General features: G+C 38.7%; 1 protein-coding gene across 3 annotated transcripts in view; it reads left to right on the top strand.

Annotated features, from left to right (window-relative positions):
* GAB2 (GRB2 associated binding protein 2) overlaps positions 1-25,653 on the top strand; it is a 149,990-nt gene that overhangs the window by 76,159 nt on the left and 48,178 nt on the right. Inside the window, exon 1 of one of the 3 annotated variants that reach the window (XM_064492752.1) lies at positions 13,172-13,302. The exons of the other annotated variants lie outside the window; for them this stretch is intronic. The gene's annotated coding sequence lies outside the window, so the exon portion shown is untranslated. Of the gene's footprint in view, positions 1-13,171; positions 13,303-25,653 lie in introns of those variants that run through there. 3 annotated transcript variants of the gene reach the window in all.

The raw sequence follows: 25,653 nt of genomic DNA, 5'->3' as shown, positions 1-25,653 counted from the left end.
CCCATGCAGTGTTGAGATTGGTATCCCTGTCTCCTGCCCTCTAATGCAGACAGTGTTCCCCAGTCATTGTGACAACTTATCCCCCGCCTCATTCACACAGGCTTTTGTACCCCGGAGGGTGCAGTATTGCCACTGCTGGAAAGCCACTGTCACCTGACAGCCGTCTCAGCCACCTTAATTCCTGTAGACTTGAGTCCCCATCCAAATGGAACCACAACTGGGGATGTTCCCCTCTACATCTTGAGGAAAGAAGGTTCTCAGCTCCCATCTTTGTGGGAGAGACACATGAAAGTTCTAATATAAGATTTCCTTGGGGGTTGAGCCACTGAGACCATTTGAATGTCACTGTTACTCTGTCAAGACAGTTTTAACCCTCAAGACAGGTTTTCATTCTCTTGAAATCACATGAGGGTTAGGGGGCAGGGGTGCTCAGGGAACAAGCAGTGGCTGTTAATGAGTAAATGAGTATGGGGTTTCTTTTTGAGTAGTGAACGGAGTCTGGAATTAGATAAGGACAGTAGTTGCTCAACATTGTGAATATACTAAAAGTCACTGAGCTGGACACTTTAAAGTGTGAATTTTATGATACGTGAATTATATCTCAATTTTATAAATTTCATGTCGCCTGCTCTTAGTATTTTCCTTGCTTACCATCCAGTTTCTCAAGCTTGAAACTTAAAAAACCTTACAGTACTTATAAATCATTCCTTTCCTTCGGTTTCTATTTCTAATGGGTCACTGAAACCTAACTTCTAAGTAATTCTCAGATCCTCTTTTTTTTCTCTGTTCCTGCTGCCAGTGACCCTACCCGGGCTCTCTTCCCTTGTCTGTGCTATTGATTTCTCTCCTCGTCTTCAAATTCTGCACAGCCTCATCATTCTTCTAGGTGCTTCCAGGTTCTGTTCTCAACATTTTATTAGGAAATATAATACATGTGCAAAAGGATGTGTATAGCATCCAGGTCAATAAAGACAACACACCCGTATTACTACCCCTCAGGTGAAAAAGTTGATCACACCTCAGAAACCCCTGTATGTCCCTTCCCAACCATCTTCTTCTTACTCCGCCCCGTCCCCTCTACCAAGTGTAAGGACTTCCCTGGTAATCAGTTCCTTGCTTTTGTTTATTGCTGTCCCATGAGTATGTGTATTTTTAAACACCATTCTTAGTCTGTTTTTGAATTTTATAGAAACAAAATCTCATTTTCAGCCTTGCTTTTTCCTTTCCTGTTTGTAAGATTCATTCATGTTGTCTGTAGCTCAGTTATATTTTCTTAAAAATCCAGATCTGATCCTTTTCCTTCCCATCACCCAGATGATGTGTGGCAGCATTCAAGGCCTTCCGTGATCTGATCTTAACCTTCCTCTCCAGCGCCATTTGCAATAACCTCTCCCCTCCATCCTTTCCTATAATCATACATAAGAACTTGCCATCTCCAGAAGATGCCAAGTGTTTCTATGCCTCCCTATGATTAAAATCCAGAATCTCTACCCATCCTTTCACCCCAGCATATTCTTCGACTCCTTTCACAAGGTACATCAGTCTCTTTTCTGTATTCCGTAATTCTTTATTCTTTTTAACACTGTCCATCTGTATTAGGATAACAGATAACAGTGACTGAGTATGCAGAGAGAGCCAGGCACTGGGATGAGATTGGTGCTAAGTAGATGCCCCCAAATTTTTACTTTCTCCCCAACTTTGCATCGTGGGTGTTCAGTCCTGCAGTTGAATTCTTTGGAGGTGACAGCATTCCACCTTTAAATCAGCAGTACAAGAGATGGTAAACTACTTTGCCTTCTCTGCAGCACCTTTCTGAAATCTTTCCTGGTGCTCGAATTTCTGGCTGAGGTGAGCAATCAGTCAAGTATTGGGAACTTTCAAGAGGTTTTTGTGCCTAGAAAGAAGAATACTGTCATCTATTTATACTTTGTTTAATGTTTAATTTCAAAACTTTGAAAATTAAGTTTCTCGCATTTAAACTTGTTACTGGCAAGTTTGTTTAAACTCTCTTAATATAATTGCCGTTACAAGTTTAATTTGGCTGATTCTCTTGAATGCTTCAAAAACCTTAAGTAGTAAATGAAATATACAAGTACAATGGTTACAAATCTTATTTGTACACTTAATCTTATTCTAAAACCTCAATACCTTGGGTTTAATCAATTTCTTCATTATTTTTGTACTTATTTGCATGCTTTCCTCGGGCATTGCTATATTTATTTTGATACCTTTCCAAGATATAAGTTATAGTTTTGATTTTCCCGGGCAAATAACCTTTTCCAGGGAAATAACCGAGATATAACCTGAGAAGAACAAAAGGTAAAAGGAACACCTTTTCAAATTGGCAAAGTCCTGGTATTTAGTTACAATCTAACTGATTCTTGGTTGGGGTACGTGGGCTTGGTCTCCTCACAGTGTTTTAGATCAGTGCCACTGGTATGGGGCTAAGCTTCCTTTTTCTAAATGAATTTCATGCCTTTCACTTAGGTTTTATCTTCCTATAATCTAGTTTATTCCTTTGAAATGAGGACTTTTTAGTCTGTCACGTGGCCAGGGTTATAAAACACTGTGCAGTCATTGTGCTATAATGACCTGAATGTTACCATTGTTTAGAACTTACTACTTATGATTCAGTGAGCACATTATAATTAATGATGCATATGGAGAAGTGGTTCTAGAAGTGTGGTTCCAGGACTAGTAGCATCAGCATTTTTTTGAAAGTCGTTGGAAATGAAGATTCTCAGACCCAACCCCACCAGATCTTCTAGGTCAGGACCTTTGACGAATGAAGTCCAGGAAAGTGCATTTCACCATGTCCTCTGGGTAATTCTGATGCCTGCTAAAGTTTGGGAACCACTGCTGGAAGATAAGAGAATAGGAGCTTATGAAGTCAGCTCTCCTCTGCAAGCTGATGCATTATCTGGGGGCATTATTTTGGGTCCTCGTTCTTCTTGGTCAGTGTATGTGACCACCAGTGCTTTGTACCTGTAAGACGCCCTCCTTTTGTGAGCTGTTGTGTGTGACCACCAAAGCTGATCAGTCCTTCCAAGTCTTTATATAATGTCATCTTTTTCCTGTACTTCGTACTTACTCATAGTTCCCTGTGTTGATTCTTTCTCTGCTTATGCAGATAGAAACAGGCACACATCCATACTTTATATGAGATATTGCTTGATAGAGGGAAGGAAATGTCCGGTGTATTGACTGCCCTTCTTATCAAAATCAATACAGATACCAAAAAATCCTATTATAGTCACCTTCCTTTTGTGTGTGTGTGTGTGTGTGTGTGTATATACACACACACACACACACACATATATATATACTTATATATACACATATATATATATATAAAACGATGCACACTTTAGTCCCTAGCATATCATGAACTCATATTTTCACAGTCTAACCTTACTTTTAAACTTGAAATGTTACAACTTGGCCATTGGGAACTCCTTTAAATCTTGTCCTTTTGACTTTGAACATCCTTGACATTTTTTTCCTCTGTGTGTTTAAAAGTACTCTTGCTTTTATTATTGAATAAACAGCAGATTCAGAACTATCCTGTTTTTTTTTTTAATTCCACAGCATGGAATCAACTCTCCTCCCAGAGTCCTGATTCCTTTGGTGGAGAACAATAGCAGAGACCCACACCCAGGACGGCAGGTGCACGTGGGAGGTGGTGGTGTTCACAAGCACCGCTGCTGCCACTGGCCACCCTCAGCGACTAAGTTCAAAAGCTAATTTCTTCGAAGTTATGAGTTTGTATATGGGTGCCATACCTAACTTTTCTTAGAATGTGTGGTTTTGGTGACCACTGAGACTCTCTCCTACATAAGCATCAGAAAATAATTTTAGTTGCCTCCTGTGGTCTCTTGCACTGAATTATGCCCAAATACAGGGGTGTGATAAGAGGCACCTGTTCAGAACAATTAGAAGATAAAGTGTATATTTGTATATAACACTTTTTAAAACATATCTACCTTGCCTTATTTTTCCCTCTCTGTAACCATGTGAGGTAGGTAGCGTTTGTTCCATTTTACAAATGAGAACACTAAGGCTCACAGAGGTTAAGTGATTAATCAGGGTCACACAGCTAGTAAGTGATGCCAGGAATTTGAACCCACATCCTCAGATTCTAAATCCTAATTATTTTCCACTGTAGTATGCATCTTTTCTGTCTCTGCCTTCAAGAAACTTACAAAACACTTGTGCATCTGAAATAACATAAACAACATTCTTGATGAAGCTTGGAGTTGTTAAAAGCAGAGGACTGCTTACAAATGAAATCTCTACTTACAATCCTTTTAGATAAATTTTCTGATCCAATTTTACTCTATGTTGATATTTTAGAAAGTATGTAGGTTGATGTTTGGTTGGGATTGATTTATTCAGATTAAATTGTTATATTCTGGTTTTTGGAAAGCTCATTTCAGTTCAGGGTACAGTAAACTTTAAGGTTCTAACAAAAATAAAGTGCTGAATTTCAGTAGAAGACAGGCATGGAATGGTGAGCAGGTATAGGGGGTTTCAATATCCCTATTAGGTATGCATCTTCGATATTAAACTGCTGGAGTCAATTCTCTACTTCTGACTGCTACGGTGTAACATATTTTTTGCTCTGAGAAGGGATAAGGTCAAAAGTTGTTTGTTTCCATCACAGGGTTTTACTTAGAAAGGCACCAGGACTGAGCTTGGGAGATACTTGACTTTTCCTTGAGGAAGCATAGGTCCCCAAGTGGAATCTGCAAACTTTTTTCCTGAAGTTGTGGAAGAAACTGAGACTTTAGGAAAGGATCTAGGGCCCCAGATGGCCCTGTGTCACAGGGTCAGGGTGTCTCAGGATGGGAAACTATCTGAGAACTGAGTTTCAGTTCTGATGTTGATTGAGCTGTGTCGTTCACTCAGACACAGGTAGAAAGGGTACCTAGGAGTAAATGGAATAGGTGATTTTTACTTCTTAAGATGAAAAGGTCCTGGTGCTTCTGTTTCCTAAAGTGGTCAGCACATAGCTCCACACACAGAGACAGCTCTGAATCAGCAAATGGCCACCATGAGCTTGTAGAGTTATAAGGAAGGCTTCAGGGCACTCAGAGCCCCAGTGTGCCACCTCCCTTTCTCCGTGGGACTCCCTGTCCCACATTCAGGATCCATTCCTGGTTGCCCATCTGACATCAGTCTTATCTCTTAAAGTAAAGTTGTTGTATCTCTTAAAGTATACGTTTTTGTAGACTGTTTCTAGGAAATTCTTGAAATATAAGCGATAGGATGTATGAAATCTTAAAAAAAAATACAAATTTTATTTACAAACCAGAAATAGACTCACAGACATAGAAAACAAACTATGATTACCAAAGGGGGAAAGGGTGAAGGGGGATAAATTAGGAATCTGGAATTAATAGATACACATTATTATATATAAAATAGATAAACAACAGGGACCTACTGTATAGCACAGGGAACGATATTCAATTTCTTGTAATAACATATAATGGAAAATAATTTGAAAAAAATGTATATATATGTCACTTTGCTGTACACCTGAAACTAACATTGTAAATCAACTACACTTCAATAAAAAATAACATTTTAAAAAAAGGATGTATTTGTATATCAAGTCACCATAAGGTACACTTTAAATATCTTAACAATTTCGTATGTGATTTATACCTCAGTAAAGCTGAAGAAAATCATTTAACCAACAACCTTTTTTAAAGACAGCACTTATTTTAGCATAAAGGCTTGGGTCCAATCTTAAAAAAAAAAGTATAGCAGTGCATGGCATATATAAAGGAAGTTTGGATTCTTCAAGCTTCCTATGAGTTTAGGTAGATCATTACTATTTTCTGGATGAATGTTCCTTTATCTACAAAATAATGATGATGATGCTGATCCCCTTCCTGCCATCTTCATAAGACAATTTGAAAATACAAAAAAAGATTTGTATACCGAAAGGCTGTCAATACCAGTTCTCAGCCAGCACATTCAGTCCGCTGTTGCTTCATGAAGATGAGCATGGTCCCTGCCCTTCCAGAGTTCCCCAAGTGCATTTGAGTAGAATCTTGAAGGATTAGTAGTATTTGACAGGAAACATCTCAAGTGCACACGATTGCGTGGCTTCCTGGGTAAAAATACTTCATTCTGCCTGGAATCTAGGATGTTTGTGGGAATAAGAATAAGGTTGGAGAAAGCGAGGGGTGTAGAAGGCAGTTAGAAGGAAGCAGTTTGGGGCCAAATGAAAGAGGGTCCTTGAATATTATCCTGATTAGTTTGGACTTGATACTGTAGGTCCATGCCTTCCAAAATTTTTAATATCATATCACATAAGAAATAACATTTTAATGTCAGGGTACAGATAGTTTGTGGCCAGAGGTGACTGGGCCAGGGACTTCAGCTTTCCTTAGGACTGAAGTGATCAAAACCTTTCAGTAACTTGGCACACTCTCACTGGCTGAAAAGGGCTGCTAGGCAGCAGGAGCCTGGTTAACAAACTTCGGAAAAGTTCTCTCTTCTCTCATCTCTCCAGAGTCCCAGATTGTAGTGTGACTTCAACTCTTGAGATTCCTGTACCAGAACTAGATCTCTCTGGAAGTAGAGTACACTACAAATGGATCAGCCCGTTACTGCAGATCCTGCAGGTATTAAAAGATAGTAGAAGATTAGTAGTTGCCAGGGTCTGGAAAGCAGGGAATGAATAGTGACTGCTAATGGGTACAGGATATCTTTTGCGGGGAATTAGATATTAGTGATGGTTGCACAACCTTGTGAATATACTAAAAATCCATTGCATTGGACACTTAAAAAATAGTGAATTTTATCATATGTGAATTACGTTTCAATTTTTTAAAAAGGATAATAGGGTAATATTAATGAACAGCTTTGCCTGAATAAATTTGTTAACATATATTCCATGGAAAAATTCTGTGAAAGACACATATTATCAAAGCTGACACGGAACAAAGTAAAAATCCGAATAGCCCTATGTCTATTTTAAAAACCAAATTATAATTTAAAAAACTCCACAAAGAAAACTCTAGGCCTATTGGCTTCTCTGGTGAATTCTATTGAACATTTAAGGAAGAAAGAATACCATGTCATTTCTCTCCAGATTGATCCCTAGATTCAATGCAATCCCAATCAGAATCTCAGCATTTTGGGTTTTGTTGTTGTTTTTGGTAGAACTTGACTGGTTGAGTCTAAGACTTTTATGAAGATGCAAAGGAACTAGAATAGTCAAAACAACTTTGAAAAAGAAGAGCAAGGTTGAAGGATTCACATTACCAAATTTCAAGACTTATTATAAGACTGCAATAATCAAGACAATGTGGTATTTACAAATGTATATATTGCAGAGAGATCAACTGAACATAATAGTCTAGAAATAGGCCTACATATATTTGGTCATTGATTTTCAACAAAAATGTCAAGGCAATTTTATAAGGAAAAGGTATTTATTTTCAACAGACACTGCTGAAATAGCTAGACACTCATATGCAAAAACATGGACCATGATCCTAACCTCAGTCTGCCCCAAAATAGATCATAGACCTCAACACAGAAACTAGAATTATAAAACTTCTAGAAGAAAATGAAACAGAAAATATTTCTGACTTTGAGGTGGACGAGAATTTCTTAGATAAGAAGTATAAGACCCACACAAAAAAGCCTCAACTATTTTTAAAATGATAAATTGGACTTCATCAAAATTAAAGACATTTGCTCTTGAAAAGACATCATTAAAAATGAAAAAGCAAGCCACAGACAGGGAGAAAAAATTCTCATTACGTATATCTGACAAAGGACTGTATCCAGAATACATATAAAGAACTCCTACAACTCAGTAATACAACAAAAAACTCAATTTAAAAATGGGCAAAAGATTTGAACAGAAACATCACAAAAGAAGATAAACAACCAATAAGCACAAGGAAAGATGCTCAACATCATAGTCATCCGGGAAATGCAAAATAAAACCACAGTGAAGTGCTGCTGTACACCCAGTGCAGCTCACTGAGTTATAACCACATCTTATCAACCGTCATGAACACTGCAGTGCAGTGTTTCTCAAAATGGGATTCTTAGACATTGTGTAGTAGAGTCATTTGCGGTTTGTATCTCTGGACCTTACTCCAGACCTGCTGAGTCTGAATCTCTGTTGAGACTAGGACTTGGGAACATCTGCATTTGAACAGGTGTCTCAAGTGATGCTGATGCACAGAAAGGTTTTAAATACCACTGTTGTTATGGGAAGTATGAAACCAGGTCTTTAGGGAAGCCAAATCCTGTGAGTCTTCTACTCTCTCATTACTTGGGGTGGGGGAGGCGGATGAGAGAAGCCTTTGTCCTAAAGGAAAGGAAACAGTTTAACTATATTCAAGGGCATTATTTGCCTACCCTTCCCCCACCTTTGCCCTGGTTTTCGCTGGTAACCTTTACTTAATTTAGTGCTTTAAATACAGCTTAGATCAGAGCATTCAAGGACATGAAAGGAAGGGCCTTCAATGGAATGACCTTTGTTTCTCCAAAATGCAAAGGGTTGGCAACAACTCATGTGTTTTGTGAATAGGAGAGGTAATTCCACTAATGGATTCCCTGAGCCCTCTGCAGAACGATTGACCTGGTCTTCGGGGAATCAATCTCGTAGCGTTCCGTCAGTGTAATCACTGATACAAGGCTCTTTGGTTTCCCAGTGTGACCCTCTCCCTCTCACACATGTCAAATTCATTTTACCCCTTTGTCTTTGATGAAGTAGAGACAAGGAGTGAGGAGAAGGCACTGTGATAGGTTGTCAGAGGGACGTGGTGTGGTTCGTTTCCCCACCGTAAGTCATAGCACAGCACCTGCTTGCGCAAGCTGCAAATCTTTAAGTCCTTCTTTATTCTTCCTTCTCCCATCCCCCACAGTCAGCCCATCGCCAGGGTCAGCAGTTACAGCCTCTGAAATATGTCTGGAAGGTCTATGTCCTTTGCCACTGTCCTCATGCTGATGGCGTTGTTTCTTAGCAGTCGTCCATGTGAGCTCTCTCCTCATGCTCTTTCCCCGCTTCACTTCATTTGCTACAAGCCAGAATGATCTTTAAGAAATATAAATGTGAAAAAATGTAAAACCATTCAGTGGTCTTTTGTTCTGTTTATTTAAAAATATTGAAGTATATGGATTAAAATGTGAAAATTTCCCCTGCCGGTTTGGAGTGCTTTTCTGAGTATTGTAAGACGCTGTGTGTCTGTGCTTGTGTATACTGTGCATACGTGTATATGCGTGTGTATGTGGTGGTGTGCATATACATATGTGTCCAGAAACAAACAGGATTTTCAATATAAGTAGAATCGTACTACATTGTTCTTGTTTTTTCCTTCAGTTGCTAATATATCAAGTTCTTTAATTATGCCCCTATTGAGGGATCTTGTTCTAGTTAAGATAAAAGCTATACTTCTTAAAATGTCCTACAAGGCTCCATTATGCTCCATCCCTGCCTTGTCCTTGGGCTACTTTCCACTGCTCACTGTGTTCCAGCCATGACCTGCTGTCAGGTCCTCCCATGAGCCAAGCTTTTTCCTCCTCAGGGCTTCTGCACATACTGTTCCCTCTGCCTGAGCTGCTCCTCCAGGTACATGACGGTGGTTTCCACGTGATGAACTAAGTCCTTAAAAACACACACTCACTCACACCAAGCATTACTTTATGCACTGAATAAGTGTTGTGTGTGTGTTTGTACTTTAAAAAATATAAATATTGTGATTAGTAAAATATAATTGAACTAATGAATTCATGGTAGCTTTGTTTAGATGTAAACATGAATATTTATTTAGAATGAGAAAAACTACAACAAATTCAAGCTTTGAAACATTATAAAAATCATTACATCAATACATTATAAAAATCAATTTGTACATTCATTAATTCATTACCTGATATGCCTTTATATTAATTTTTCCCTATTTTTTTTGGCTACATACTCTTATCACCTCTTCATATAACAAGAGTTCATAGTCACTTTTATTTATTTGTTAATAAATACTAAAATGTACATTATTGTTCTATGTGGGAATTCTCAAATTTTTAATTTTATATTAGTATTCAATATGAAGAACCATTGACCTACAGAAAAGACCCAGCAGATGAAGACCTTTTTTTTTTTTTAACAAGTTAACAAATTTTTTTTTTAATTGAAGTATAGTCAGTTTACAATGTATCAGTTTCTGGTGTACAGCATAATGTTGCAGTTACGCATATAAATACGTATATTCTTTTTCATTATAGGTTCCTACAAGATACTGAATATAGTTCCCTGTGCTATACAGTATAAACTTGTTGTTTATCTATTTTATATATAGTAGTCTCTGCAAGTCTCGAACTCCCGATTTATCCCTTCCCACCCCCTTCCCCTCTTGGTAACCGTAAGTTTGTTTTCTATGTCTGTGAGTCTGTTTCTGTTTTATAAATAAGTTCATTTGTTTCTTTTTTTATACTCCACATGAGTGATATAATATGGTATTTTTTCTTTTTCTGGCTTACTTCACTTAGAATGACCATATTGCTGCAAATGGCATTATTTTATTCTTTTTTATGGCTGAGTAGTATTTCTTAAAATAGCCCCAAACTATTTTTCTAGCCTTTCTTTCAGTCATATCCTTTCCATTCTGTTTTTCACCCTCCCTCCTTCAGCTTCACCAAATTTAGCTTCACTATTTGAACACACCAAGCTTTTTATTGTATAATTGATATGCCTGTTCAGAGATCTCAGATTCCATATTTGTGGATTTGCCTACTTGCTAAAAATTTATTTGTAACCCCAAAGTCAATACTCACAGCTCTTTCATGGTCAGTCACAGACATGTGACGTGCAGAACAATGAAGAAACTGAGCTCCCCATGCATGTGTTCCCAGCCAAGACAGGACAGAGCCACATTCTGCCTTGTGTTTCAGCTCTCATCCTATAAACTAGTGCCCTTTGCTCCATCTGTTTAGTGCCATTTTTTTCACATTTTCTGCTGCTCTTGTTTGATGATTTCATCGTTTAAAATGGTACCCAAGCAGAGTGCTGAATTGCTGCCTAGTGTTCCTAAGTGCAGGAACATCGTCATGTGCCTTAGAGGGAAAACACACATGTTAGATAAACTTCCTCCAGACTTGAGTTATAGTGCTGTCAGCCAGGGCTTCAATAGTAATGAATCAGCTATGTGTATTCAATAAGGTGTCTTTATACAGAAACAAACATAAAACAAGATTATGCATGGGTTGGTTAACAAAAATATCGTGGCCAGAGGCTTGCAGGAACCTAACCTTGAATTTCCTTTAGGAGAAATGATTCTATATTTGCTAATTCGGTGTTTGTAGTGACTATAGACCATGACTACTATGAATAATGAGAGTTAATTTTTGTATTCATATTATTCTCTTTTTCTGAAAAATTCCTCCTCCACTATCTTTTCTTCAACTGGCAAAGCTCCTGTCATCCTTTGAGACCCAATCCAGGTGTCCCCTGTGCTCTGCAGCGTTCCCTGACTCCGCCTGTTCATATCACTGTTAGAGCCCTGAGCTCAGCATGCTGCATTACCTGAGTACTGTGCCTGTCTGTTCTTCCCCTAGATCATGAGGTCCTAAAGGACCTGCTAATAGTTTTGATAAATGTTGATTGATTGGAAGGAGGAAGGGGAGTAAATACTAATGGAAAAGAAATTAAACGTGAAGGAAATAGAAAATGGATTGAATAATGAACTTGACAAGAGCACATGGAAAGGGACCCTGAGTCATTCTTGTGGTAACAAACTGGTTCTGGGTCCCACTTAGTCCTATAGTATAGGACACATGCTTAAAACCTGTATTGTTTAGATAGTGCCCTAAATTGCCTTAAGTGAGAAAAGAGTTTACTGGGTCACCTAAGCCAAAAGGGGGCAAACCTGGCTTCAGGGTCACCTTGATTTAGGACCCACATCAGGATCCATCTTTTCAACTCTGCATTCTCTGTCTTGGCTGTTCTCAGACTCCAAAGGGTGGTCTCTACAACTTCAGGCTCCTATCATCCCAGCCTTCTCTCCAGTGAAAGTCAGAGCCCACCACAAACAAAAGTGCTAGAGCTGAACTTAATGACTGTGTGAGTTGCCATGGAGCATGTGCCATCACTGAACCAATCACTGGATGAAATGTATTAATTGGCTTAATTAGGCTCCCATGATCTACCCACTGAAGGCTAATGTTGGAGTCAGTTTCACACAGAGACATGAGCTCTTCCATGCTATCTTTTGTGTTTATGGTGTCTGTGTACCATCTCACCCAGGACAGAGATGGTTAGAATCCCGGAAGTGTTACATGAGCAGATCATCTGACTGAGAGGTTTTGTTTGTTTGTTTTGACTGAAAGAGGAACAAATAGATCTTTCCTTTTGTTCCTTTGGTATACCTATCACTGAAGAGCTATATAGTGCATTTACATCTATCAAACACTGAGCTAAATTCTAGAGATAAAAAAGCCCCTGACCTCAGAATGTAGCTGTCTCATGGTAAGATAAAGTTTGTTCTGTGCCGCAGGAACAAATAAAGTTCATTGGAGTCAGAGAGAAACTTTGTTACTCAGATTGATGAATCAGGAGCATATAACTATGCTGCCGTCTCCCAGGAGATCTGGATTTGAGGGCTGAAAATAACTTTGGACTAGGATCTGAGACCTAGATTCTAGTCCCTCTGTTGCCATCACCTACCAACTGTGAGCTTGACCGTTCATAAACTCTTGGCCAGTGTTTCTCAAAGTGTAATCGGCAGTTCATCTGCATTAGCTTCTCCGTAAGTTCCTTCTGGCCCCTAGCCCTGACTCATTGGACCGGAAGCTCTGGGGCTGTGATCTCTGAATTATTTAACTTGGACGGACCTCACTTTCCTCATCTGTAAAGAAGGAGATCATATTGGCCTTGCAGCATTGGTTTGAGGGTTAAATGTGATCATTGATAGAAAGCACATGGCATATAGCAGGAGCTCAGCAAGCGCCATTTTTTTTTTCCTCCCTCAGAGTGTAAAGCCACCATGGTCTAGAGTAGTTGAAGGATTCCTAGAGGAAGGATAGCAAGAAGCTCTTTCTCACTCAGGACGTGTTCCTCCAGAAGTGTGTGCCTGTTATATGATCCACTGGACCCTCTTATTGTTTGCTCTTCACTGGTATGGGACGTAAGTCTGGCCCAGGGTTCTTTATGCTGCAGTGTGTTGGGATATTGTTGTATATCATGTACTCACAAGTCAGATCAAATTCTTTGTGATTGTTTGAGCTGAGAATCAAACCACATCACCACCTGGGAGTTTCATCGAGAGAAAGGTGAGTGTGAATGTGTGTGTGTGTTTGTGTGTGTATTATAGGTGGGTTTTTTTTTTTTAATATATAAAGCAAAGAGCTTTTTGAAGATGCAAGTATTAGGTTTTTAATATCCCTGACTAATACATTCAACTTACTGATATCATCCAGTATGCTCAGTTAGATTCTGATTATAATCCTCACTTAACAGGATTCTCCTGGTTTGTTGGTAGTTTTTGACTTTACTGTCATCAGAAAGAGGGAAGTTAAAAGGACACGCCCATTTCTAGGAGTTACACAAAACCCTCTTCCAAGAAATGGCTTGACCCTTCTACAACTTAAGCCGCAAGGCGTTTGAGATTTGGTATCTGAAAAGATGATTTGAAGCTCTGAGAAGTCCTTAGTCATCAAAGTTCTGTTACCTTTGGTATATTACCTAAGTCAGAGCAGAAGATTCTGGAGTTTTAGAAATATTTTCAACTGTCAAGGCTGAAACAAAGGGGGTTCTCGTTAATCCTAGGTTTTATAAAAGAATATATGCCTCCATTCCAAGAATCTGAATAATCTGATTAAATGAGATGTTACCATATCAAGTTTTCTTGGTTCAAAATACGTAAGGCTCTCAAGGTTGCAAGAGACCTTGATCCCTTTCTGTCTCCTGCCCCACTGCTTGAGTCTGAGTCCCCTGTTCAGTCTCCCTTCCCACCCCTGGTCTAGGCTAGAGGTCAGCAAATCTTGCCCACCACCTCTTTTTCTAAGCAGTTTTATTGGAATACAGCCACTCTCATTTGCTTACAAATTGTCTGTGGCTTCTTCTATGCCACCGTAGACCTGAGTAGTTGTGAGAGACTGAAATATTTACTCTCTGCTCTTTCCAGAGAAAGTCTGCTAGCCCCTGGCCTAGGCTAACTCCTCTTAAGTATCTTCAGTGATGAGTAGTTCTTCAGTTACCAAGGGACCTGCTTTGGGCCACTCTTCTAGAAAATTCTTACTTGTACTGAGCTCTTCTTAACTGCTCTTCTGCAGCATGCCCCTGCTGGCTCTAGTTCAGCTTTAATATTTGGTATCACCCCAAATAAGTTCTTCAGTATGTCAGCCCCCTTATATCTTAGAACACTGCAATCATGACTCTAGGCAAAACCTCACTGAATCCTGATACCGTTGGATTTCAAGTCACTTCACACCACCAGAAATAAACACACCACTCCTGTGTGATCTGGCCAGTGTAAAGCTAAACTGGGGTCCACCTAAGTCTTCTAGGTGCCAAGAGCAATAGGAAGAAGTCAGGGCTGCATTCTGCATACTTGGAGACCTTGGAATCTAACCCAGGGAGCAGAGACAGGTTCGTGTGGGATATGTACTCTCTGCTCAGAGATGGGAATGGTGCAACTTCCGGGCCATATGTACCCACGGTACATGTCTGTGGTCTTGGTGGTTGTGAAATGGTTTGTTTTTTTAACTGGATTTGGGTACAAAAGGAAAACAGTCACTTCTGTTTCATCAGAGAAGGTGGTAGTGTTTTCTTCATCAGGGAGACAAATGCAAGGTTCTGACTTTCTTGAGGGTGGACCCCTATGTCATATTCTTCTTTAAGCCTCAATGTTGACTAAAGTGATTTGCATTGTGTTTTCTTCTGTTTCCTTCCGTGCCGCCTTCTCTCACTGTTGCAGACTATTGCAACAACTTAGTTTTCCTGCCTCTTATTTTTCCCTTCTCTGATTGGTCTTTCTCATTCTACCAGTTAAGAGCACAGTAATAGTTATCATTTCTCTGCTGATCTGTACTCTTCAGTGGTTCCCCATTATCAATAAAGGAAAGATAAAAATCCTTAGGATGGTACACTGTTGGTGGGAATTGTAAGTTGGTGCAGCCACTATGAAGAACGGCATGGAGGTTCCTTAAAAAAATAAAAATAGAGTTATCATATGATCCAGCAATCCCACTGCTGGGCATATATCCAGAAAAGATGAAAACTCTTGCTTGTTCAAACAGATATTTGCACCCCAGTGTTCATAGCAGCCAAGACATGGAAGCAACCTCAATGTACATCGACAGATGATTAGATAAAGATGTGATGTATGTGTATGTATGCGTGTGTGTGTACACACACAATGGAATATTACTCAGCCATAAAAAGAATGAAATAATGCCATTTGCAGCAATGTGGATAGACCTAGTGATTATCATACTAACTTATGTAAATCAGATAAACACAAATATATATCACTTAAATGTGGAATCTTAAAAAAAATGATACAAATGAACTTATTTACAAATCAGAAATAGGCTCACAGACATAGAAAACAAACTTATGGTTACCAAAGAGGGAAGGGGGGATATAAATTAGAAATTTAGGATTAATAGATACATACTACTATATATAAAATAGATAAACAACAGGGACCTACTGTACAGCACAGGGAATTTGTAATAATCTATTAATGGGAAAGAATCTTAAAAAGAATGTGTATATGTGTGTGTGTATATATATATGTATGTGTATATGTATGTATATATGTGTATATGTGTGTGTGTGTGTGTGTGTGTGTGTGTGTGTGTATATATATATATATATATATAAAACTGAATCACTTTGCTGTATTCCTGAAACATTGTAAATCAACTGTACTTCAATCAATTAAAAAAAAATTCTTAGGATAGTGTTGGCTTTCCAGGACCACCAAACACTTCCTTTCCTTCTCCTTTTCCACATTCAAAAAAGACTATTCCACATTCTCTGGACCTATCTTATATTTTCCCATACCCAGGTCTTGGTCATACTATGTGCTCTATAAGAACTGACCTTTTCTCCTTCCTTCCCAAAACCATATGTCAAACCCTACCTTCTTCATTGTTCATATTCATTCATGTTTCTCTTTCTTGTTCTCTCTTTCTCCCTCTCCTGCTCATCCCTAAATGTTTGATTCCCTGCTTCAGTGATCTAACAGCATCTTGTGTCTCTTTTGATGGTACTTCTGAAAATCTGACTTTATCTTAGGGATACGCACTCATGGCATACCTTCCTGCAATGTTGTAAACATTGTAAGTTACTTGAAAGAAATGCTTGGGTCTTGCCTCTTTTCTTTATCCCTCAAAGCATTTAGCAGGATTTGTGCTTGTTTTACTAAACACTATAGAAGGAGCTCATTGATTTGTCATGAACAGTGAAGCAGCAGGAAGAGTTGAATGGGAGGAGGTGATTTTAAATCTGAGAGGCTGGAAGAATCCTAATACCTTTAACCAGAAGAAGTGAAATTCAGAGGAGCTGCTGATGTGTGGTGTGGAGCAAGACAGAATACAAAATGATACCTCTGTAATGGTGAAAAAAACAATGAATTGGAAATCTGGGGATCTTTTATGATGATAACCCTTTATCCAGTTACATGATCTCAGCATGTCCTTGGGCTGCTTTAGATTCAATAACTATGTTCTTGGCACCTGTTTTTCAGAGTTTGCTAGTTGCTTTCACACTTAATATTGCTTTGAGAATTAAATAAAATTATTAGTTTTGTTATTTTCCCTTTTATATATTTGGTTATTAAGGCTTAAGAGATGTTAAGAAATTTTTCCAAGGTTGTAGAGCAAAAGCTAGAACTATAACGTGGGTCTTTTCACTCCAGTCTCAAACTTTTCTTATCACACTCTGCATCATCTATCTCATTCTGCTCTCCTTATTTTTCTACATTTGTACCCCTTGGTTTTAGTTTTTGTTTATCAGAATTAATAGCGTTTCTTCTGCCTGGCTGGGTTATACCAAGAATTAAGCAAAAAGTAAAATAAGTCAATTATGTTAAGTGCAATTAACCAGTCACAAAGGGACAAATATTGTGTGATTCCATATATATATGAGTAGTCAAACTCAAAGAGACAGAAAGTCTAATGGTGGTTTTCAGGGGTTGAATGTAGTGGGAAATGGGGAGTTAATATTTAATGGATGCAGAATTTCAGTTGAGGAAAATAAAGTTCTGGGGAAGGATGGTGTTGATGGTTCTACAACAGTGTGCATATATGTAATGCCACAGAACTGTACACTTAGAATGGTTAAAATGGTAAATTTTATGTTATATGTGTTTTACCACATTGAAAATAATTTTTAAACTTCAATTTAAAAAATCTAAGTCATAGGATTTAGAAATTGCAGGTGATGGGGAGCCATTAAATTTTTGGATAGTTGAGGGGAGTAACATGATTAGAGTTTTGTTCTGATTAAACTGGCTTCATTTATAAGTATTAAATTAGGATAACTGGTTAGGAAGCTGTGAGAATAGTCCAGTTTATAGGTAACAAGCACTTGAGATAGGAAGTGCCGAAAATCAGGCATGGTATGGGCTGTCATGAATGGTGCTGTGATGAACATACTTGTGTGTGTATTTTGGTAAATATATGTACACATTTATTTGAGGTAAGTACCTAGGAGCAGATACAGGGTCCTGGGGCATGAGTATGTTCAGCTTTCATAAACACTGCCATAGTTTTCCAAAGTGGATATACCAACTTACACTCCTACAAACAGGGTATGAGAGTTTCAGTTTCTCCACATCCTTCCTGTACTTATTATTGTCAGTCTTTCTTATTATTACCATTCTGGTGGTTGTGTAGTGGTATCGACTTGCATTTCCATGACGGATGGAATTGAGATCTTTTTATATGTTTATTGCTGTATGGTCATCATCTTTTGTGTAGTGCCTATTCAAACGTTTGCCCATTTTTCTATTGAGTGGCCTGTCTTTTTCTGGCTAATTTGTAGACTTTTTTGTAACATGTTCTGAATATGAGTCCTTCATTGGACATATGTATTACAGATATCTCCTCTCACTCTCTTGGCTTGGCTTTTCATCCTCTTAATGGTGCCTTTTGATGACCAGAAATTAAGTCTAATGTAGTACAGTTGATTACTTTTTCTCTTATCTTAGTACCTTTTATGTCTTCAAGAAATCATTGCCTACCCCAAAGTCATGAACATATTTTCCTTAGTTTTCCTCTAAATGCTTTACTGTTTCCTATTTCACATTTGGGTTTATAATGATCTAAAATTAATTTTCACATATGGTATGACATACAGACCAAGAATCTGTCTTTTCCCATGGTTATCACCATGAGGATCTCTCATGCCACCCTCTTCTGATGCACTCCAACCCTCTCCTTAACCACAAACAACTACTAATCTTCTGACTATTCGTAAATTCTGTCATTTCAAGAATTTCTATAAGTGGAATCATACAGTGTGTAAACTTCTTGGATTGGCTTTGACAAAATTCAGCTTAATTCTCTGGAGATTCATTCAGGATTTTGCATGTGTCAATACGTTGTTTGTTTTTTTATTGCTGAATAGTATCCTATGGTGTGGAAGTACCACAGTTTATTTACCACTCACCCATTGAAGGACATCTAGATTGTTCGAGCTTGGGGCTATTGTAAATAAAATTTACATTACATAAACATCCACGTACACATTTTTGTATGAATATGAATCTTCGTTTCTCTAGGATAAGTGCAGGATTACAATTGCAGGGTCATATAGTAGTTGTACATTTAGTTTTTTTAAGAAACTGCCCATCTGTTTTCCACAGTGGCTGTATCCTTTTAGATTCTCACTAGCAGAGTTTGAGTGACCCATTTTCTCTGCCTCATGGCCAGCATTTTGTGTTGTTACGATTTTTTTAACCAGTCTGAAAGGTCTGTGATAATATTTCATTGTGGTTTTGTGTTTCGCAAATGGCTAATGATGTTGAACACCTTTACATGTGCTCATTTGCCATCTCTTCGGTGAAATGTCTTGTGTCTTTTGTCCATGTCCTAATTGGATTGTTTCCCTTTTTAAAATATTTTCTGAATTGAAGTATAGTCAATTTACAATGTGATGTTAATTTCTGGTGTACAGCACAGTGATTCAGTTGTACATACGTATAATATATATTCCTTTTCATATTCTATTTCATCATAGGCTATTAGAAGGTATTGAATATAGTTCCCTGTGCTATAAAGTAGGACCTTGTTTATCTATTTTATATATAGTAGTTAGTATCTGCAAATTTTCAAACTCCCAATTTATCCCTCCCAACCCCCTTTACCTCCTGGTAAACCTAAGTTCCCTTTTTCAACTATTGAGTGTTGAGGGTTCTTCATATGTCTTTGTCGAAGAGTTCTTTGTGGAACATGTAGTAGGCAAATATCTTCCCCCACTCTGTCGCTTGTCTTTTTAGCCTCTTAAAGACTTTGGAGCAAAAGTTTTAAATTTCAATGAAGTCTAATTTTGCTTTTGCTTTTATGGATTATGGTTTTGGTGTCAAGTCTAAGAACTCTTTGCCTAGCCCTAGATCCCAAATATTTCCTCCAGTTTTTTCTAAATATGTTATAGCTTTTCATGTAGGCCCATGATTAACTTGGAGTTTATTTTTATATAAGCTGTGAGACTTAGGTTGAAGTTCATTTTCCCCCTGTGGATACCCAATTGCTTCAGCACCATTTGTGGAAAGGTCTGTCTTTCCTCCATTGAATTGCTTTTTCATCTTTGTCAGAAATTAGTTCAGCGTATTTGTGTGGGTCTGTTTCTGGGTTTTCTGTTCTGTTCCATTGTTCTATGTGTGTGTCCCTCAGCCAGTACCACGTAGTCTTGACTTCTGTGGCTGTATAATAATTATTGAAATCTTGCAGGCTGATTTCTTCCCTCTTATCATCCTTTTCAAAGTTGTTTTAGCTGTTATACTTTCTTTGCCTTTCCATATATGTCTTAGAATAGTTTTGTCTACGTTTATAAAAACTTGCTGGAATTTTGATAGAAATTGTGTTAAATCTAAACATCAATTTGAGAGATGTACTATGTTGTGTCTTCCAATCCATGAACTTGGTGCACCTCTCCATTTAGGTTTTTAAAAATTTCTTTCATCAGCATTACATAGTTTTCAGCATGTATGTCCTGAATACTTTTTGTTAGATTCAAACCTATTTCATTTTTTCAAAAGTGATTATAAGTGGCATTGTATTTCTGTTTTTTATGCCCACATGTTTATTTGCTAGTGTACAGGAGCAGGTCAATTTTTGTATGTTCATCTTATACATGCATACCTTGGCAAGTTTGATTCCAGATCACCATAGTAAAGCAAATATCACAATAAAATGAGTCACACAAATTTTTTGGTTTTCCAGTGCATATAAAAGTTATGTTTACACTATACTGTAGTGTACAGTAGCGTTAAGTCTAAAAAAGCTATGTACCAACCTTAATTTTTAAATATTTCTAAAAAATGCTGTCATGTGAGCCTTCAGCAAGTCATAGTACTAACTTCAAAGATCACTGATCACAGATCACTGTAACAAATAATAATGAAAAAGTCTGAAATATTGTGAGAATACCCCAATGTAACACAGAGACACAAAGTAAGCAAATGCTGTTGGAAAGATGATGCCTGGATTTGCTTGACACAGGGTTGCCACAAACCTTCAATTTGTAGAAAATACAATGTCTACAAAGTGTAATAAAGCAACACACAATAAAATGAGGTGAACCTGTATTTTATGACCTTATCAGGCTCACGTGTTTCTCCCAGGAGTTTCTTCCTGAATTCCTTGGGATTTTCTATGTAGACAATCCTGTCATCTGCCAATAGGGGCAATTGTTTTTTCCTTTTCAATCTATATACCTTTTCCTAAATTGAATTATAAAGTTCAATATTATATAAGTTACAGGTGTACAACATAGTGATTCACAATTTTTAAAGGGTATGCTGCATTTATAGCTATTATAAAATATTGGCTATATTCCCTGTGGTGTACAATGTATCCTTGTAGCTTACTTATTTTATACATGATAGTTTGTACCTCTTAATTCCCCACCCCGTCTTGCCCCACCCCTCTTCCTCCTTCCCGCTGATAGCCACTAGTTTGTTCCCTATATTTGTTGAGTCTGTTTTCCTTTGTTATATTGACTAGTTTGTTGTATTTTTTAGATTCTACCTGTAAGTGATGTCGTACAGTATTTGTCTTTCTCTGTCTGACTTATTTCACTTGGCATGATACCCTACAAGTATATCAACCTGTATGCCCTTTATACCATTTTTTTTTCAAATTTTGGCCCTTTGGGAACTGTATTTTCTTCCTGTTTTACAGATTTTTTTAAATATATATACATACATTTTTTTTTCAGATTGTTTTCCATTACAGCTCATGACAAGAAATTGAATATAGTTCCCTGTGCTATACAGTAGCTCCTTGTTGTTTATCTATTTCCTATACAGTGATGTGTATCTACTAATCCCAAACTCCTAATCCATCCCTCCCCTCCCCTCCCCTTTCCCCTCTGATAACCACAGTTTGTTTTCTATGTCCGTGAGTCGATTTCTGGTTTGTAAATAAAATTTGTATTTTTTTTAGATTCCACATATAAATGACGTCATATGATATTTGTCTTCCATTTCTTACTTTATCGCCCTGACTGGAACTTCCAGCACTGTGTTGAGTAAGAGCAGTGAGAGCAGATATTCTTGCCTTGTTCCTGATCTTAGGGGAAAGCATTCAGTCTTTCAGAATGAAGTACGATGTTGGTCTTTTGTTGATGCTGTTTATCAGATTGAGGAAGTTCCCCCTCTCTTGTTATTTTTTGGGGGTTTTTATCATGAATGGGTGTTGAAATTTGTCAAATGTATTTTCACACTGATTTATAGGACCATGTGGTTTTTCTTCTTCAGCTTATTACTGTGGTTGATTATACTGATTGATTTTTTAATATTGAAGTCAGTTTTACATTCTTGGAATAAACCCCATTTGGTCATGGTGTATAATTCTTTTTATATCTTGCTGAATTCCGTTTGTGTATTACATTTTAGTCCATGATCCATTTTGAGTTATTTTTGAAGGAGATTTTGTGTAGATTTAAGAACAGTCCTGAAGAAGCTTTCCCTTTAAGAACATATTCAGGACTCCGGTTCCCATATTCTCCTTGCATTATGTGTCAGTAGTTCAATAATAATTTTTCATTTCTATATCATGGGACACTTTCAAGCTGAACCTCCCACACTCCTTTATAAATATTTATTACATGGTCCCTGCACTTATCAGAATGAAGAGAACAAAATGCTTGAAGAAGTCACATCATAGAGAACCCACAGCATACCTTTATCTTATTCTCTTTTCTGTAATCCTCCTGTTGTCCTCCTTCCCTATTTCCTACTGTGAAAGCTGGCTTATTTTTTAAAATTGCATTTATCAGTTTGCATAGATTATCATACTGATTGCATGAAAAAAAAGTCAGTACATCGTTGCTGAGTTCCCACATAGACTAAGCTCTCTCCTGAGTAACTGTTGGCCACACAGAACCCTAGCCTCAAGATGCTCAGAGCTTAAAGAGGAGGAAGACATATAAGCAATTGAAATGCCAGAGTTGATGGAAGAGATGCCAAAGAAAGCACAGGGAATATAAGACGTGAGCATGAGCTTTATCTGGGACGTTAGTAAAGACCCTCCAGGAGAAGTGATACTTAAGCTGGCACTGAGATGTGTAGGAATTTTCCAGATAGACATGTTGAAAGGCATTCTAGGAAAAAGCATTAGCTTATGAAAAGCCATGCAGCCATGTGATTTTGCAGCATGTTGGGAGAATAGTCAGTACTTTGTTAGGCTCCTGTAAGTTCTGTAAGACCAGGAAATCATGCCGTATCCTCAGCATCTAGAATGTTGCCTGTAGCATAGTAAGCATGAAATAAATATTTGTTGGGTGGATAGAAGGAAGGAAGGAAGGAAGGGAGGGAGGAAGGGAGGAAGGGGAAGGAAACATAACATGAGGCCAAGGAGATAAGAACGGTTCGGTGATAAATAGCCTTGCTTACTAGTAATGTTTAGCAAATGCCCACCATGGAGATTGAAAGAGGAATATGAGATGTTCATTGCCTACTTGGGAAGAAACAACAAACACAAAAATATCTGTAAATATGTTGTAAAAAAAAAAAATGACACACCGTGAAAAGTGTTACGAAGGTTCAGAGGAAGCAGAGGTCCATTTCAGCTGAGGGAGCTAGACTCTTTGAAGTTGCTAATGCTTTTTCTTACGTGTACGGTTTCCAAGGAAAAATTTGCAAGGAATTGGAGCAGAGAGGGTTGTGGCAGAAGAGGGATGTGAATTTGGGACTAGAGTGGCAGAAGAGGGATGTGAATTTGGGACTAGACTAGATGGCTTTGCCTGCTCTGTCCTAAGTTTATCAGCATTTTATAGGCAGCCATTTATCAGCCTGCACCACTTCTTGGAAGCAGAGCCTGACAGGCTCGATGTTATCTGTAGCAAACATCTTTTTCTTGTTTGTGAGATTGTCTGTGTGTGTGTTTATGCTTGCACCTGCAGACCAGTGATGTGGAGACAGCTTTCTCTCCAGAGGCAAGCACTGAAGGGGATACATCAACTGAAACACAAGCTTCAATGCCTTTGAAAAATGCACCTTGCTACCCCCCCCCCCCCCCACTTACATGCATATGCGTGCACCTGCTGCATGCACACCCAGGAGCACACACAGCTCTGTAAGCTGGGTCTGGGTAAGATTTTAGGTGACTATAAGCCAACAGTACTTCCATGTATTTTCCTTAGCTCTGTCCTATACCTTAATCTTCATTTCGGTCTAAGGCTTATTAGGTACCAGTTATATCCCCATGACCTCCTAGATTCTGTAAGGAGTTCATGTAAGAAAATGAATTATTAATTATTCCAATACATACTTTTTGATAACCATCTATGTGTCAGGCACGATTCTAAACACTGGGAGTGCAGTATGGCATAAAAAGAACCAATCCCTGCCCTCGTGGAGTTTACATTCTGGGAGAGGGGTACAGACAATCAACAAAAATATGGTATTTTAGATGGTGTAGGTGTTAGTGAGATCAGTATAGCAGAATCAAGGGGAAAGAGAGTGCGAGGGTTAGATGCTCAGGAACAGCCTGTCCAGTAATGTGACATTTGAATAGAGACCTGAAGGAAAGGCTAAGCAATGGGAATATCTGGGGAAGGACTATTCCAGGCAGAGGGAACAGCGAGAGCAAAGACCCCAAGGCAGGAGTGTGTGGCCACTGTGGCTAGAGCAGAAGGGGCAAGGCGGAGAGCGGCAGAAGATGAGGTGAGAGCTGTGGGATGAGGGACTGTCACCTCAGGCCCACTGGCCATTGTGAGGACTTCAGCTTTTACTCTGAGTGAGATGGAAAGCCAGCAGAGACTTGGTGCAGAGAAGTGACGTGTTCTTGCTTACATCAACTTCTGTGTTGAGAATACATTGCAGGATGTATAGAAGCAGGAAGAAGACAAAATGATGGACTCGCCATGAAAAACAGTGTAGGTGCGAAGTGGTGACCAGGTTGGAGGTACATTTTGAACTGTTTGAACCAGCCGCATTTGTTGTTAGGTTGGATGTTGAATGTGAAAGGAAGGAGTCAATGATGACATCAGGATTTTTGGACTGAGCAACTGGAAGGCTGGAGCTGCTCTTAACTGAGATGGGAGAGGTCGCAGGAAAAACAGGCTTAGAGGATACTGAGAGCTCAGTTTTGAGCATATGAAGTTTGAGATGCGTACTAGTGAAGAGTTGGACAGAAGACTCTGGATGGGTTTGCGCTGGAGAGATAAGCAGCAGTTAGATGACTTTTAAAGCTGTGACATGGGAGTGGGTATAGAAAGAGAAGAGAAAGAGTCTGAAAACAGGGTGTTGGGGCATTCCAACATTTAGAGGTCAGGGAGGTCAGAGGGAACCAGCACTGGAGACTGAAAAGAGAGGCCAGGGACATAGGAGGAAAACAGAGGGTGAAGCCAAGGGAAAAAAGTGCTTCAAAGAGGACGGAATACTAAACTGTTATCAGATGTTGCTGAGAGATCAAGTAAAACCCAAAAGTTGCTTTGGCAGCACTGAAATCTTTAAGACCTTAGTTGAGTTATTTTAGTGGGGGCAGGGGGAGCAGGAGGGCGGCAGCCTGATTAGTTTGCTTCCAAGAAAAAAATGGGAGGAGAGGAAATAAAGATTCATAGTATAGAAAACTCTTTGAGGTTTTACTGTAAAGAGGAGCAGAAAACTGGGCCATAGTTGGAGGGGAACATGGGACCAAGTCAAACTTTTAATTTTTTTTTTCTGAGACGGGAGAAGTTGGTGTCCTGATGGGAATGATCCTAGGAGGGAGGGAAAAGGCGGTGTTTCCAGAGAATGGAAAATTGTTACAGCCTTTTGATGTGTGGGTGAGAGGGGCTGCTCCAGTGGAAGGAGGTTGGCTTAGACTAGATGAACTGTCCATGCCCCCTAGTAACAGACCACTTTGCTACTGATACAGGCAGATGGGTGAGTTTGGTGATGGGACGTGTGTACATTCTCTTCTGCTTGCTTTTACTTTGTCATACCAAAGAGCAGAGGTGCTGGA

The sequence above is a fragment of the Camelus dromedarius genome, chromosome 12, assembly GCF_036321535.1.
Source record: "Camelus dromedarius isolate mCamDro1 chromosome 12, mCamDro1.pat, whole genome shotgun sequence".
Classification (NCBI taxonomy): domain Eukaryota; kingdom Metazoa; phylum Chordata; class Mammalia; order Artiodactyla; family Camelidae; genus Camelus; species Camelus dromedarius.
Note: the sequence above shows the minus strand (reverse complement) of the source record. Positions and strands in the feature narration are given on the sequence as shown.